At 42.1% G+C, this 16227-nt stretch overlaps 1 protein-coding gene across 3 annotated transcripts in view; it reads right to left on the reverse strand.

Moving 5' to 3' along the window:
- Positions 1 to 16227, reverse strand: part of PPFIA4 (PTPRF interacting protein alpha 4) — a 3167227-nt gene that overhangs the window by 1349649 nt on the left and 1801351 nt on the right. The window lies entirely within an intron of this gene.

The raw sequence follows: 16227 nt of genomic DNA on the forward strand, positions 1-16227 counted from the left end.
ACTGCTCCAAAAACCCAAAGTATACTCACAAGATTGGATAAATCAAGCCCATAAAATTCAACAAGTCTGAAGGTCGCTTTTCATGAAGTTCATTCAGGCGTAATGTAGGCTTTCACTTTTGTAAGTGCACGCCCCACATCCTACTTCCAGGCCCACCAGTCTTTTCTGTTGTGAAAGATATGAGCACGCTCTCAGTGAAAGTTGGGACTAAGGAGGCCCGACCGTCTACGCAAGTGTGCAGGTCCCAAGTTGCTTTAGGCAAACTCAGATTCCATAAAGACTTGGTTATTTTGAGGGTTCAGAAAGTTGGATTCATGTTTCAATCACTCCCTGCCTTATTGCTGATATCCATTTAGGTATCTCACAGAGTGTCCACACGTTAATTCCCTCAGACTTCAAGATCCCCCAGGTTCTAGCCATACATTTCTCCCACTTGAAGCCACCCCAGAGAGTCAGTTTCCAGCAAACTGCTGCTTTTCCCCAGCCTCTGGCCATTAGAGGTTTATTGATATTTGGGACCTGCAAGTCCCACAGATGCCTCCCTGAGAATGAAGCCTCAGCAAAGTGGTGGTTTAAGGGTCAAGTGACACAGACTTTCGCCTTGAGTTAGACCCCTCAGGGAAACCTTGCTTAGGCAGCCAGTGAAGGCCGATGGCAAAGAGAGTAGTCACCTGTTTGCCTGATTGCTGGCCCATCCTCATTACCCCAGTTCCATTTCAAATGATACTAGACAGACTGTATACACAATAATTTGAGTAGGAATTTGTAACGGTGCAATCGTGTGATCGACAAGGACTATCCACCACTGGGATCCTGGCTCTGGCTCCCCCTTCCCATTGCTGGGCTGCACTGCACTATCCCTTCCCCACTCCTCCCCTTCCACTCTTGTAATCCCGCTGCCATCCCTCGTCGCCATCTTTGTGCTGTGTATGTGCTCCCCTACCTCTTGACTCTCTCTCCTCTTACCACCCATGACTGGCCTTAGGCTCACCCTTCACACTGACCCTAAATATTCAAGTGTGCCCATACTCCAGGCCACCCACACTGGTTTATGCTCTACCTCACTCGCATCATTCATTCTCCAACATGCCTCACCTTATATACTTGTCAAAGCAACTTCTGTTGTCACCAATACATACAAATATGCATACCTAATTATTCTGTCCGTCGCTTGTTCCAGCACCCTATTCTGGGAGGCTGTGTATTTAAGTCCCTACTCCGGATATAGTACCTGGAAAATTAATTGTATTTAGAGGGTATTTTGCCTTAGTTATTAAGAGTGCCTAGGGACTGCTCTATATACCGCCTTGCCTCCTGCCATGCCACTACTTACCTGTGTTAAGGATTTCAATCAGGCGATACACTCTGCTCAAGGCCTAGTGTACAGCACAATAGAAAAACGTATGTGATATATAGATTTAATTATTTGAAAGATGTACCACTCGTATCACACCCCTTATTTAAGAATACCCCGGGTCACGCTGGACCAGAAATCAGGCTGGTTTGTAAAAGGTATTATTTATTTAATTATTTAAGATCCAAGATCACAATAGATATAATGATAGGTAAACAACAATCACCAATGGGGTGACACAACACAGAATATCTTTAATACACTAGGACTAAGTAATGAGCAAAACGAATGCAGCACAGAAAATAATACTGTTGTGTTAGTTTCAGATCAGATAGCACAATGGTTAGAAATTCCCCCTGCCACACCCCTCAACCCACGAATAAGCAAGTTTAATTAAATGTGAGGAGATAGCAGGTATTCAGAAATAGTACTGATCACAGTGTCTCACTTCCCGCTTCCCCCCTTACACAGAAAGAGAAAAACAAAGTGGGCTTTTCAACTGTCAGAATTACTTTTAAAGTGGCTCTAAATGTGTGGAAAAATGCTTAAATTGTGGTAGCTTCCTATGGGAGCCGCTTTGAACAGTTGCACACAAGCATAAGCAATGATTTAGACAGCAGAAAACATTTGCAATCTTAAAATCCAAGTCGGAAGCAGTTTAAATCTATTTTACATGTATACAATGTCTCAGGATTTTGTGGCAAATTTTTCCATGCGCAATATTCACAATAACAGGAGAACTGCACGGTTCTATGGATAGATATGGATGTTAGCTACAAGTAGAAGTTGGAATTTCGTTTGTATCACAAAAACTGAGGGCGTTATAGTGGTTTTAGTAAAGGTCGTTTTTGCAAGATACGCGCAAAAATGCAAAGATGCTTCAGTTTTAAATAAGAAAAATATTGACTTTTGACTAGAGCATCCAAGCTAAGCCACCAGGACGGCACAGGTAAGAGTCAGGAGTGAATCGCGACTCAGTCCTGGTTCCTCGCTGTCCACCTTGGAGCGCTAGGCTGGTCACTCGAATGAAATTAATAGATCAAAGTTGACAAAAATGACTAGGAAAAGGACACTTTTACAGATAGACAGAATAAGATTTCACTACGGATTTAAACAACATTACTGATTATGGAAGTAACAATAGTTCATAGGTTAGGAGGTGACAAGATACTGCACGGGAATCAACGATTTCTAGCTTCCTGTCAATACTCACAAAACCAAACAGATTTAAGATTTTGGACGGTCATCATTATGGACTGTCAGGATTCTGGACCATGGAATTGGATCTATTAGGGACTGGCAGCTGGGCACATCGGACTGGACATGATCACAAGGCACTCTGGTCACAGCACGGCACAGCACAGCACGGGATCTGCCCTTGTTGTTTCTGAGGATAATTCAATTCAGCAGGCAAGCAGTAACATCACAGCCTGGCTGTATGATGATACTTCCCCTAGGCTTTTGGGGTTCTGTTCTAGAATTTGACACCTAGCTGAGAATGGTTCAACTATGCAATAGGCCTTTGCTTTGCCAAGTTTCTGGAGTCTGGAACAAGGAAGATGTAGATTTCAGCAGCAGGGCGCTCTGCCAGCATCAGGAGAGTGAGTGGATGAATCTGCCCTATGTGCTGTCAGTTGTCTCCATTTATGCTATAAAATTATATCATAAAGGGGCTGCGTGGGCCGGCTTAGCTTAGCTTGCCCCTGTGAGCTGGGATTGGGCCCAACTACATCTCCGCCTTGCAATTTGAGTGATTGGATTAAGGCTGGGTGTTGTCAGTGTGAAACGGTAAATGTATAGTGCCTCCTTTATATTTATATTGGCCTAAGCCTAGTTGCTCCATGGGGAAAACCGCGCTGCAAAGTTCTAACTAGAATTGACTTCAAGCACCAAAAGTCCTCCATCTTGGTTCTAATTTCTGCTCACTCTTCAGTAATGATTAGCTATGTTTTTAGATGCCAGAGCAGAATCAACCTTTGAGCTTATGCCAACACCAGGGCTGGCAGAGCAGACTATTTGTCCTGTGCAAACAAGACCTTGTAGTCAGAACAAACTCTCATTCAAAGTGTTATCTATGTCTACAAAACCCATCCTCCCACGAACAGTGTTATACAATGAATGTAAACTAATGCTGCATGTTTTTGAAGGAATTCTGTGTACATTTCTGGAAATAGAATTTACTTTAGAAAGCTAAAGATCCACACAGCTGACGACAACAAAGTTTGTCAGTATGTTTAAGGAACCTTGGAGTTAAAGTGAACTCCAATTTAAAGGGTTTTCTGTATCAGTAGCCTCAGCCATATTCAAACATAAGAACTGAATGTTAGACAAACTAGAATGTGTACCTTAACAATAAGCTATTGAATTTGTTTCTTGAAACTAGGATCAGCATAAGCTGGATAACCAACATGACCAGACAGAACCAAGTTGTAACCATTGTATTTTGAAGACTGGAAAACACTTAAAGTATGTAAAGACAATATTGTTGTATTTGCCATGTGAACTGGGCACAAACCCAAATTTGTAACCTATTAGTTTGGAGATGGGCTGAGCTATGACCAGGACTGTGTATAAATACTGCATGTTTTGTGATGACCAGGACTCACTTTCTGGTACACACTGCGAAGTGCTGTGAGCCAGATAGCTATCTGCTTTGATATTTGAATCTGTACAGAATAAATCTTTGACTTAGTGACTTGCGGATCTAATTTTTGGTGGTACCAAGCCTCGATATTTGCTTGATCTTACAAGATGGCACCCGAATAGGCACCCTCAAGATTGATGCCATCTCGTTGAAGGTTTGACACGGCTATTGGACCGGGATCGGACGGTGAGAAAGGGGGCCCCTTCTTGGATGAGACACGACACCTCAACAGTACTTCACGGCCCGATCCCTGGACGGTGAGCTTGCGGTCCGAGACGGCATCTTGACCAGGGGCCCCATATCGAGGCGGGTATTTTTGCCGGAATCGCCAGTCACATCGATCCTTTGTAATCCGACTGGACCTCCCTTTGTCCGTTGAATCAGGTGAGTCGTGCCCCAATTCCTAAGTATCCTGATATTTGATTTGGAGAATTGTTCTAGCGAGTGCAATTATTGCCAGGTAACACCAGTAATCTGACATGCCTGAGAAATTGTCTACCTGTTTCAGGGAGTTATTCCGCAGAGACAGACAATCTTTGCAATTTGGCCACCCGGCACCACAGGAGGGGTCGCCGGCATGTACTATGCACTAAAAGTACGGCATTGGTAGTATAGTATTAAATGATATTTGGCACAGACAAACTAGACATGCTTCCAAACTTCAGTGGCCAATCAATGGTAGCTTTCAGATTTCCCATATAGAGCATTTAGAATCTATATTGTTAAAGAAAAAAGTCAGATCTGCAGCATTTGATATATTACAAAATTGGAAAAGAGAAGCTATGCAGCAGCTTAAACGTAGAGAGAAACATGCGCGCCAACATATGTCGAACGCCAAGAAAGCGTTATTGTATGATCAACAAAAACAGTCAGAGTCAGCCAGAAATATGGATAGGACTTTTCAACTTGGTATACAGAAAATATACCCATCAAAAGATTTCCATGTGTCAGATGAATTAATTGACAAGCTTTTAAATGAACAAAGGCCTGGTGCCACTGCACCACCTCCTTATGTACCTATTCCTGTTGTCTTACCTCTTCCTGCTGTTGCTCCTCTTCCCATAGTAATTCCTGCTCCTCCTATTGTTCCTCCTATTGCTCCTCCTCCGCCAGTCATTGCTCCGTTTCCTACTGTTGTTTTTCCGCCTGTGCCTCCACCTTTACCGACTGTTGTGGTCCCATTAGATTTGTCTTTGGTTCCAGTAATAGCATCTCCACTCCCTGATGTACAGGATTTGTCTACATTTTCTTTTCCTAGCTGTTCTGTTCCGCTTGTAGTTGATAAGGGAGTGGGTGTTGAATCAAAAATTGTAACTCGTCATACAGTTTCTAAAGAGAGAAAGAGAGACTTGAATGCGTGGGCTAGACAGTGCATGGAGAAAGGTGAAAAATCTGATCTCTTAGCTACACTCTCTACTCTAGAAGGTTTTCCTGAGACAAAATGTCTTTATTGAAGGGCTAGGAATTCATTTATCTGTAATGTGGAACAGACTGAATGATGTATATTTCCCACAGGGTAGAGGGATCTGAATATTTTAGCATATTCAAGAGATACTGCGGAGAAAGTATATGAGCATGTCGAGAGGGTTTTTGAGTATAGAAAGGAGTTCGAAAGGTTACGGAATGATGAAACAGATGGCGATAGTTTGGGAGCCATGTTTGTTCAGAAATGGTTCCTTCCTTTTTGTAAGTCGATGAGTGAAGAAATGCGAATTTGCACAAGGGATGCACTTAGATGGATTTCAGATATGTCGATATCTCCCTTAGAAGTATATGACACGTATAGTCAGTATACGCCAGAAATGCAGAGGAAAGTGATACAGGTAATGGTAGAATACCTACAGGATGAATGTATAAAAAGAAAGATTTGTTGTCCTGCAGAATTATTGAATATCTATAAGAGAGCTTTTTCATCTGACACTCCTTCAGCTGCTTTATCGCTCGATTTAGCTCTGTTGCTCAGTAAGCATTCGGAGTTGCCTACTTCTCAGTTGCCTACGAGAGAGGTTCCTCTGACATTTGTCCCTAAAGTTGAGGTCCCGGATAATGCTGCAACGGGTGTAGCCGCCTATGACATTGATGCACATTATGTATCACAGTTTGTTCACGTCCCGTTCTCAAGACAGGAGGTGAATACTATTAGACAATCTATCCCAGATATTAGGAAGAATCCGACAGGGTTTCATAAAGAGATAGAATCTGTCTTGCAGTCGTCAGTATTTACTCTGGGTGATATAGATTTGTTATTTCCTGTGCTCCTACCTGCCGATTTGTGGAAACAGATTAGGACAGTAGACGATGTACCAGGGTTAGGGGACACATGGGATAATAGACCAGCTGGTTAGAGACCACCGCAGGTAATACTGACTTTGCCTGATAGAATAGTGACAAAACTGAAAGCCTTAATTAATGAGAGAAGGATTGTTTGGGACAAACTTACTGCTTGTATCCAAGGAAAATCTGAGGGTGCTACCTAATTCTTTAATCAGTTTGAACAAGTATTTTCTGATTTTAGTGGACAAGATTTAAGCAGTGAGTCTGGAAAATGATTATTTGTGGACAAATTTGTGCGTGGATTGTTACCTGACATCCAGTCACACATTATGACTTCGGAGAGTACTTGGCAAGCTAAGTGTCAGTCTGAGGTATTGCATATGGCTCAGTATTATGAAAACCGAGTCAATAATGAGAAGGAAAGGATTAAAAAGAAAAAAGGGAGACTTGAAAACTAAGGTGTTGTTGCAACAGATTGTTAGAGGTCCTATAGGGGGTAGTACACAGTTTAGGGGTCAGTATGTTCCAGAAGGTAATATGCCGTCGGGTCCTGTACACGCGAACCAATGTGCTTATTGCAGACAAGAGGGTCATTGGCGAGCACAATGCCCGATCCTCCAGCAGAGGTCGAATAACACATATGGTATCATGGGTAGATGATCCAGAGGCCACCCTGGGGCAGGTGGTCCTGGTAGAAGCCAGTTTTCTCAGAATCCTCAGTCCTTTTCGCAAGACAATCAGCCACCAAGCATGGATAATATAAATATTTTTGATCATCCTTCCACTGCTTATCTCTCTGAAGACCTTCCCTTTGAAGATATATTGTTTCGCTAGGACTGCCCGAAGCAGGGTGTGGAACCAACGCCTATTCCCATTAATTAGAAAGGTCCCTACGTTGAAATGATAGTGGGAAATAGTAAAACATCTATTTTTGATAGATACAGGAGCACAGAAGTGTTACATTGACCATTTACAGGTTCCTGACATTCCACTGTCAGGGCAAACTCATGTTTCTGTAGGGTTTTCTGGTACACCAGTGGTTAGTCCGTTTTCTCTGCTGGTACCGATTTCACTGGGTCCATTCACAGATCACTGTCTGTTTCTTTTGACATCAAACTGTGGTAAGAATTTGCTGGGGTTGAATCTGTTGAAGGAATTAAATGCGGTAATTCATTGTTCTTCGGATGGAGTGTGTTTGATGGTTACACCACAGCAATTTTCAGCCTTACAGTTTCTGACTAGATGTTTGCCACCGGAATTTAGTGACGTTCCGGAGTGTTTATGGGCGATTGATGATAATGATGTTGGTGTTTCACAGATTGAGCCTGTTAAAATCATTTTGAAACCAGGAGTAAAGTTGCCACGTATTCCACAGTATAAGATTTCGGTTGCTGGTGAGCAAACTTGAAGTGTGTAGTTTCTAATTTTGTGCACCGTGGGGTAATTGAAGAAATTGCAGGTAGTTTGTGCAATAGTCCGATTTTACCTATTTAGGCTATTCCTGTCAAAGGAGGGAAGAAGATTGACACCTGAACAAATTAAAATAATTTCTAGCATGTCTATCCCAAATACAGAGAAGGAAGTCAGAGCCTTGATAGGAATGGCTTCTTACTGTAGACCCTGGATCCCAAACTTCTCACTAGTGATCAAACCAATGTTGGCGTTGACAAAGAAGGGCATTTCTTTGCCATTGCCGTGGAAATTGGAACACCAGAAAGCTTTTGATTTACTCAAGACCGCATTGTGTTCAGCACCGGTTTTGAGCACACCAAATTACGAAAAGTCCTTTTGAGTTGTACGTGCATGAACATGATAGATGTGCTTTGGCTGTGTTCACGCAGGAACATGGGTGGAAGAATAGGCCGTGCGGCTACTTTTCCTCCACCTTTGATCCTGTTGCATGCGCTTTGCCGAGATGTCTGAGAGCTGTCGCAGCTGCTTCTGCGTCTGTCAAATAGAGCGAGGGTATGGTCCTAGGCCATGCTTTAACCTTGTTAGTACCTCACTCTGTAGACGTTCTATTAAATAGAACACAAACACAACATCTCACTTCTGCACGATTAATGAGATACAAATTTATCTTGTTTGTACCGCATATCAAAATTAAGAGGTGTTGTGTATTGAATCCAGCTGAATTATTACCTCTTCCGCAAGACATTGCTTGCAGTGACAAAATGTTACATGACTGCCTTTATACTATAGAGCAAGAAACTAAAGGCAGGATTGATTTGAAAGATACACCTTTGAGCGATCCACAAGGGGAGCTGTTTTGTGATGGCTCCTGTTTCAAACATCCGGATGGTACATCCACTGCTGCTTATGCCATCACTACACTAAGCACGATTGTGGAAACCAAAAGAATTTCGCATAACTCCGTGCAGGCCGCATTGATTATTGCATTGACTCCAGCTTGTGAACTTTCCGAAGGGCTTAGAATAAACACATATACTGATAGTCAGTATGCTTTTGGAGTAGTTCACAACTTCGGGAGACTTTGGGCAGAAGGAGGCTTCTTGAACTCACATGGAACAAAGATCCAATATGGCACCTTCATAGTTCAGCTACTCTCTGCGCTTGCACTTCCACTCAGCTAGCAATTATGAAGTGTGCCGCATATCAGAAAATCATAGACAATGTAGCAAAAGGGAACTCTTTCGCTGACCAGATAGCCAAACAGACTTCTACTGATCTCTATTCAGTTATGTGTACTACAAGGGAAGCCACAAATGTCTGTACTATAGATGAAGGAATTGATTCCATAAAGAATATCTAAGCAGATGCCACTCTAGAGGAAACCAAGAAATGGGCTGAGGGCTTGGCGAGGTTGGATGATGATGGGTGCTGGGTTTATGACCTAGAGGGAAAATGGATGCTTCCAGACGCATACATCACTATGATGGTTTCAATGGCTCATGGTCCCACTCACATATGCGCTAGGAAAATGTGCAAAATGTTAGAAACTGTCTGGGTAAATGTTAACATCCCGAAAACTGCTGAGCGTTTTGTCCATAGTTGATTGATCTGTCTACAACACAATATAGGGAAGGGTACATCAACACCAAGGGGTAGTTTTGGTCCACCTTCTGTCCCTTTTGAAGTGATTCATTTTGACTTTATTCAAATGGAACATTGTAATATGTAATAATCTGAAATACGTTTTGGTTGTTATTTGTGCTTTTAGTAAATGGGTTGAAGCCTTCCCTGTAAAAGATGCCACAGCAATGACAACGGCGAAAACCATGCTTAAGGAATAATTTCCTAGGTTTGGTTTGCAAATGGTCATCTGGTCGGACAATGGTCCACATTTTATCGCTGCTGTAATTCTACAAATATGTGCGCGATTATAGATCAATAAACAGTTCCATTCGGCCAGACATGCTCAGAGTGCTGGATTGGTAGAACGGCACAATGGAATCTTGAAGAACAAACTCTCTAAGACATGTGCCGGTACCAATTTGAAATGGCTGGACGCCTTACCGATAGTGTTACTCTCCATGCGCACAACCCCACAGACTAGGACTGGGCTCTCCCCGTACGAGGTGGTAATGGGCAGGCCAGCTAACATTTGGAATCTTCCTAAACCTAGGGCTTTGAGGGATATAGAGAATGTAGTTCTTTCTGAATATTGTGAGCGGTTAACTCAAAATTTGTATTTGATTCATCAACAGGTGCGAGAAGCCCTCCCAGCCAAATACGAGGGGCCAGGTCACAGCATCCGACCTGGTGACTGGGTGCTTACCAAAGTATTTGAGAGAGCATCCTGTCTCGCACCGTGGTAGAGAGGGCCCCATCAGGTCCTATGGGCCACACAGACCGCTGTACGAGTAGCCGGAAAGAAACAATGGATTCACGCTTCGCATGTCAAGAGGATACCGTTCCCTTTGCCACACGACGGAGAAGATAAGGAGAAACTTACTTGCTCTGCTGTCAGCGATCAGTCAGCATTGAGCAGAGAGTGCTTCGGAGACACTCCCTGAGCCCGCTGGGGAAACTGCTGCTTCGTCTCCACACTCTTCTGCAGATCCTTTTGCATCTTTGTCTGGTTCTGCTGCAAATTCATCACTTCCATCAGGAAGCAACGACATGCTGTTTGCAGATCACACTGTACCAGGAGTCGCAAGGTACAATCTGCGTCTACGGAGCTAGACTTACTGCACGGTTCGGCTGTGCCCACAGGGGAGTAACCATAGGGCTTGTCCTTCACCCTATCTTTTGCATCTGAAAGGAAAGTAGGTGGCTGGGGATAGGGAAAGACTAAGAAAACGCATGATCAGGAGATCACCAGCAAACGGACTACAGAGTTTTCGCAGGAATCTTTTCGAAAAAGAGAATAGCTTCAAAGGAACAATGCTTGTTATCGCCCATACTCGTGCGGAACAAATAAGTGACTCTGTGGCCAACAACGACAATGGACGATCAAATAGATGGTCTTTTAAAACGTGTTGTGTTCTTGTAATTGCATTAACCAGTTTCACAATATTAACTGCCTTAGGATTTTGGTATATGGAAGAAGTACGCCCACTTAAAACATTCTTGCCTACTGAGAATGTTCCTACTGTATCTACACCTTTCGTGCACCTGCACACTCTATCTCCTAGAGACTCTCAACATAGACAACGCTATCATAATAATACATTGCTGCTTATAATGACCGCAACTCATACTATTTTGAACAGGACAAACTGCTGGATTTGCTCCCATTTACCGCAACATGGGGAGAAAGGGTTGGGCTGGTTTATTCATCCTTTGCCTATAACTACTGCATGTTATGCTTCTCTACGGACACTATTCTTTGGCCGATGGAATGATAGCATCTCGGGGAACTTTGATGGGATGAATTAGAACGAATTTGAAAGGCGAGTCCTAACGCCTCTGGGATGCTCAGTCTTCGCAAATAGGAGCAAGCTTAATGTTGCTTCTATTAGGCCTTCTGATAGACTGCCCCAACCTTTCAAATCTTTGATTTCTTTTAAGATGGCTCCTATAGGCAATAGGGATGCCACACCACCTTCTTACACTGTTAACCATAGCCACAATCAGTTTATTTCTGCATATAGTGGAATGGTACTCAGTCAATGAGTGATTTCGAAGGTTGCACTAGTGTTGCAAACCTGACCAGTGAAGACAGACCTTTGTATGGAGGCAAACCTGTCTACTTCGTTTGTGGTACTGAAGCTTATCCATGGCTACCTAGGGATTGGAAGGGAATTCTTCTACCTCGAGTATATGTAGCCAGTACCACTGAAATCTCTAGAGCCCTTCCTAGGCGGGACGAAAATGGCGATACTTCGTCACAAGTTTTGGGCGATGAAGAAAAATCCTTTGTACCTTTTTGGGGGCAGATTATGAATTCTGAGGATATCAGGAGACTAGCAAGAGTACTGGAGAAAACCATCAACCGGACCACTGACATACTCTATAACATAACTCTAGAGCAAAAGGCGATCAGATTAGTGGTGCTACAAAACCGGATGGTATTAGACGTCATTTTGGATGAGCGTGGTGGAGTATGCAAATTAGTGGGGCCCGCTCGCTGTGTTTTCGTACCAGATTCCTCCCCAACCATCTTCAAGGCAATACAAAACCTGCAAGTCTTGAGCTCGGAAGTGCATGTTTCCGAGGGAAACTTGGATCTTACTACTTGGTTCTGGGACTTCTTACAATTCTGGGGATGGAAGCTTCTCTCAGTTTTAATGATAATTCTTGGTATTCTGTTGTTCTGTTGCTGTTGTATACAATGTCTTCCTGCCATATGTTCAATGTTAGGAGGATGTTGTGTACAAACTATGGGAACATTAGGACCGAAAATGCACACGCTGGAGAAGATGACTAATGTATTCGTGATGAAGGATATTGCTGCCATAGATCTGATGGCGATTGGTATATCTGATGAATGTGATTCAGGATGTATGGACATTGAGACATGGGGTTACGAGTAGAGTGACTATTTTAGTAAAGCTCTTGGCTTAGGCCAAAAGGAGGGTTTGTGAAACGGTAAATGTATAGTGCCTCCTTTATATTTATATTGGCCTAAGCCTAGTCGCTCAATGGGGAAAACCGCTTTGCCAAGTTCTGAATTAGAATTGGCTTCAAGCGCCATCTTGGAAAAAGTCCTCCATCTTGGTTCTAACTTCTGCTCACTCTTCAGTAATGATTAGCTATTTTTTCAGCTACCAGAGCAGAATCGACCTTTGAGCCTATGTCAACACTAGGGCTGGCAGAGCAGATTATTTGTCCTGTGCAAACAAGACCTTGTAGTAAGAACAAACTCTCATTCAAAGTGTTATCTATGTCTACAAAACTCATCCTCCAACAAACAGTGTTATACAATGAATGTAAACTAATGCTGCTTGATTTTGAAGGAATCCTGTGTACATTTCTGGAAATAGAATTTACTTTAGAAAGCTAAATATCCACACAGCTGACGACAACAAAGTTTGTCAGTATGTTTAAGGAACCTTGGAGCTAAAGTGAACTCCAATTTAAAGTGTTTTCTGTATCAATAGCCTTAGCCATATTCAAACATAAGAACTGAATGTTAGACAAACTAGAACTGTGTACCTTAACAATAAGCTATTGAATTTGTTTCTTGAAACTAGGATGAGCCTACGCTGGATAACAACATGACCAGACAGAACAAAGTTTAACCATTGTATTTTGAAGACTGGAAAACACTTGAAGTATGTAAAGACAATATTGTCATATTTGCTGTGTGAACTGGACACAAACCCAAATTTGTAACCTATTCGTTTGGAGATGGGCTGAGCTATGACCAGGAATGTGTATAAATACTGCATGTTTTGTGATGACCTGGACTCATTCCCCTCACAGTGTTTCTGGTACACACTGCGAGGTGCTGGGAGCCAGATAGCTATCTGCTTTGATATTTGAATCTGTACAGAATAAATCTTTGACTTCGTGACTGGCGGATCTAATTTTTAGTGGTACCAAGCCTCGATATGTGCTTGATTTTACATCAGGTTTTATAATTTGCTTTACAATCCTCAGAGACCTCCCTTTAGCCATTGGTCTCAAAATTGAATTTTACATTAAACACACATTTCTACATTAGTCACTTTTATACAAATCACATATACAGATGCCATAATTCACATAGCAGCTATTCTTCAAACCCTGCAGTGGTGGGATCTTGTCTCCCCTTTCTACAGAATTTTGCCCTTTTTGTTATGTACACACTTTCCAATTTTTCTACAAAATTCCACAAATATGCGTGTTTAACATGGGGGCATGGGCATACATTTTCACAACTCTAACAGTAATATTTTGCAAAAAAACACCTATCTTGCCATTCCTGCCCAGAACATGTCACACGATTCTATCGCCTCTTCCCATGTGGCTCCAGAAATTAAATGAACAACTGTCATTTTTATATTTTTCACCATTTTGAATAACAAGTTATAAGTCTTTTAAAAAGTGTTCTTTGTTCATGTTTAGCATCAGATGGTCGCTTGGCTCCGCCACTTTTTGTCTCCCTGCAGTGCAAGGCATCGCCCTCCTTGACTGCTCCTTCCAGAGGCCATTTATGACCCATTTTCACACTTCTCATTTCCTGAGCTGCACTTGGTCATTGTTCCTCTGCTCTCTGTAGACAAATGTCTGGGCTACCCAGCACATAACACCTCTCTGTGAGTTTTTTGTAGAGGAGGGAGAACCTCCTGCCAAGAAGAAACCTGCTTTTCCAGTTCTGGCAGTCCCAGCCAGGCTAATTAACTTTTAAACTTAGAAAAAAAAACAACTTTGTTGCATCAAACATACAAATACATTTCTTTCTTGACCTTAAAATCTGTGGAATCAAAAACACAACTAAAATGTGCATCCTTTTTGGCAACAATCCTGTTTATGTTTGTTAATTCAGCAGACTTTTAAGTTCAGGTCATTTTAGAGCTTTCTCAGTCTTCTCTGACAGCTGTCATTCTGGCGGCCCAGGGTACTGCACTCAGATTTTGGCATAGAGGCTGTCAGTTTCCACACTTGGTATGTTTCACGATGTTTCATTTGATACATGGATTTTAGCACCAGGCAAGATTGTGGATGTTGAAAATTGTTGTTTTATAGGCATTCTGGAGTTTTTGGCAACAAACACAAATGTCATTTGTAGGCACATTTTGGGGTTTTATTTGCAAAGTGCTGCTTTTCTCTCTGCACTCGGTTTGCTGGTCATGGAACCTACTGGCACATTTCTGCCGGGTGTGCTATATTTCTCCTGCACATGCACCATGGGTGGCAGGTTGTGCATCCCTCTTTTCATGTGCTGAAGCACATGCTTTTGGAAGGTTTCTGGCACGCACAAGTGTTTTTCTGCCATTGTTGCTGTTTCTTTCCCCATAACAGGCAAGAGATCCCGCATAGCTCAGCGGAGTGGGTCAATACAGTACATGGCGGAAAGAGGCGACAGACGAGGTCCTGGCAGTCTGCGGAAGAGACACAGACAAATCAATTCGGCCATATATTTGCCGTGAAAAAGGACGCATTACGACTAGAGGTGGAGGCAACATTTGAAGTCCCAAAGAGCTGCGAATGTACGCAGTAAGACCCACCGACGTGAAACAAAATTTTCGTGGACATTAGGATTAGAGTGGTCCAGCATATTTGCAGTGACCCTCCCCTATGGTACCGTGACCAATCGACACTTTGTGAACGACACGGTCAAGAACTGTGTTTAATAATATTTAGATTTTGTGAAATTTCTTAAAGTGTCACGGATGGTGAAATGTTGAAAAGTGACGTAATAACCTTACAGACATTAAGAGTGCTAAAGGGTACAGATGGTCCCCCTGATGAAGTTCTTGAACACTATATAGAACTGAATTGTTGAACGAAACATGTTGGGCAATATAGTAGTATTGTGAGTTTATGACAATACACAAATAATTTTGAAAATTCAGTTGTAGTAGAACCCTGGAGTAGCACTAGGACGGGTATCAATATACATAGTTGCTAACATCAGGTATCCAGGAGCGAAAAGGGAACCTATGGGCTACAGACCATTGTGCTTTCTTTAGGAAAGGTAATGTTCTTATGAGCACTACACACCATTAAGCTTTGTATTGTACGATTTTGTAATTGCATTTTAGATTTGTATAAGATTTTAGAAAAAATGTTTTACAATTTTATATGTCTTATATATTGTGTGAAGTAAATGAAATAAAATTATTCATCACTACACTTAGGTTTAGTTCTGTCAAGGTGTTTTTTGACACTTAGTACCTATTTGTTCAAAGTACTAAAAAATAGAGACCTGGGAGAGATTAAGAAAGGTGACAAGAAGACGTGATTGACTTTTTGTTAAGGTATTGTCCAGCATTTTTACGTAAGGAGTCAGGTCCACACGTCGCTAAATGGCTCAACGTCTCTATTTGGTTGATATATCAATACATCCCACACCTGACAACTGAAGGCTTTAAAAAATCTCTAAAACTATTGTGGATTCCTAATTTCATGACACCATTTAAGTGGGACAGATAATTTGTCCTGGTATAATTGATGTGTTTTGCTTTCAACGCTTTGCTCTAACAATGCGATGTTGCCCAAAGTCCCTTCTTGAGTTTTGCAGATGTAGATGCCACTCTATGCTTCCAAGAATTGTACAGTTCTATTTAAGTACACAATGACTGAGAATTCCAAGGATATCTTTCAGTTTTCTATATAAGCAAGCTGTTCCCCATGAAAGCTCAAGTGGGCCGGAGAACCCCAAAGACACTTTCAAAGACAACCATGAACATAGGATGTTATTTTAAGGCAACCTTTGAATTTGAACCAGAAAGCTCTCATTTAGGGCTGGGCAAAAGGGAACACACTTGCAGGAAGTACAATCCTACAGATTAATTTCCTTGAGCAAGACACAAAAAGCACAGAAGTATAGTAGTTTGAGAACCACTCAGACCGGACTAACTCCTGAAAAAGACATCGATGGGGAATTCATCCCATCAAATCA

The sequence above is a fragment of the Ambystoma mexicanum genome, chromosome 13 (genome assembly GCF_040938575.1).
Source record: "Ambystoma mexicanum isolate Mex_15411 chromosome 13, UKY_AmexF1_1, whole genome shotgun sequence".
Lineage (NCBI taxonomy): Eukaryota > Metazoa > Chordata > Amphibia > Caudata > Ambystomatidae > Ambystoma > Ambystoma mexicanum.